This window comes from Physeter macrocephalus, chromosome 2 (genome assembly GCF_002837175.3).
Source record: "Physeter macrocephalus isolate SW-GA chromosome 2, ASM283717v5, whole genome shotgun sequence".
NCBI lineage: Eukaryota > Metazoa > Chordata > Mammalia > Artiodactyla > Physeteridae > Physeter > Physeter macrocephalus.
Window position 1 is genome coordinate 29,798,122 of NC_041215.1, and position 1,832 is coordinate 29,799,953.

The 1,832-nt window shown below is 35.4% G+C and overlaps 1 protein-coding gene across 9 annotated transcripts in view; it reads right to left on the reverse strand.

Annotated features, from left to right (window-relative positions):
* C2H2orf76 (chromosome 2 C2orf76 homolog) overlaps nucleotides 1-1,832 on the reverse strand; it is a 91,174-nt gene that overhangs the window by 40,177 nt on the left and 49,165 nt on the right. The gene's annotated exons all lie outside the window — the stretch shown is intronic.

The window sequence follows — 1,832 nt, forward strand, 5'->3', positions numbered from 1 at the left end:
GACCTAGGGACACATACAGACTGAAAGTGAGGGGATGGAAAAAGATATTCCATGCAAATGGAAATCAAAAGAAAGCTGGAGTAGCAATACTCATATCAGATAAAATAGACTTTAAAATAAAGACTGTTACAAGAGACAAGGAAGAACACTACATAGTGATCAAGGGATCGATCCAAGAAGAAGATATAACAATTATAAATAAATATGCACCCAACATAGGAGCACCTCAATACATAAGGCAACTGCTAACAGCTATAAAAGAGGAAATCGACAGTAACACAGTAATAGTGGGTGACTTTAACACCTCACTTACACCAATGGACAGATCATCCAAACAGAAAATTAATAAGGAAACACAAGCATTAAATGACACAATAGGCCAGATAGATTTAATTGATATTTATAGGACATTCCACCCAAAAACAGCAGATTACACTTTTTTCTCATGTGCGCACGAACATGCTCCAGGATAGATCACATCTTGGGTCACAAATCAAGCAATGGTAAATTTAAGAAAACTGAAATCATATCAAGCATCTTTTCTGACCACAACGCTATGAGATTAGAAATCAAGTACAGGGAGAAAAAAAACGTAAGAAACACACACAACAGACCAGATAGATTTAATTGATATTTATAGGACATTCCATCCAAAAACAGAAGATTACACCTTCTTCTCAAGTGCACATGGAACATCTCCAGGATAAATCCCATCTTGCGTCACAATTCAAGCCTCAGTAAATTTAAGAAAATTGAAATCATATCAAGCATCTTTTCTGACCACAACGCTATGAGATTAGAAATCAAGTACAGGGAGAAAAAAAACGTAAGAAACACAAACACATGGAGGCTAAACAATACGTTACTAAATAACCAAGAGATCACTGAAGAAATCAAGCAGGAAATCAAAAAATACCTACAGACAAATGACAATGAAAACATGACAATCCAAAACCTATGGGATGCAGCAAAAGCAGTCTTAAGAGGGAAGTTTATAGCTATACAAGCCTACCTCAAGAAACAAGAAAAATCTCAAATAAACAATCTAACCTTACACTTAAAGAACTAGAGAAAGAAGAAAAAACAAAACCCAAAGTTAGCAGAAAGAAAGAAATCATAAAGATCAGAGCAGAAATAAATGGAATAGAAACAAAGAAAAAATAGCAAAGATCAATAAAACTAAAAGCTGGTTCTTTGAGAAGATAAACAAAATTAACAAACCATTAGCCAGACTCATGAAGAAAAGGAGGGAGAGGATCCAAATCAATAAAATTAGAAAAGAAAAAGGAGAAGTTACAACCGACACCACAGAAAAACAAAGCATCCTAAGAGACTACTACTAGCAACACTATGCCAATAAAATGGACAACCTGGAAGGAATGCACAAATTCTTAGAAAGGTATAACCTTCAAAGACTGAACCAGGACAAAACAGAAAATATGAACAGACCAATCACAAGTAATGAAATTGAAACTGTGATTAAAAATCTTCCAACAAACAAAAGCCCAGGACCAGATGGCTTCACAGGGGAAGTCTTTCAAACATTTAGAGAAGAGCTAACACCCATCCTTCTCAAACTCTTCCAAAAAATTGCACAGGACGGAACACTCCCACACTCATTCTATGAGGCCACCATCACCCTGATACCAAAACCAGACAAAGATACTACAAAAGAAGAAAATTACAGACAAATATCACTGATGAATATAGATGCAAAAATCCTCAACAAAATACTAGCAAACACAATCCAACAACACATTAAAAGGATCATACACCATGATCAAGTGGGATTTATCCCAGGGATGCAAGGATTCTTCAGTATATGCAAATCA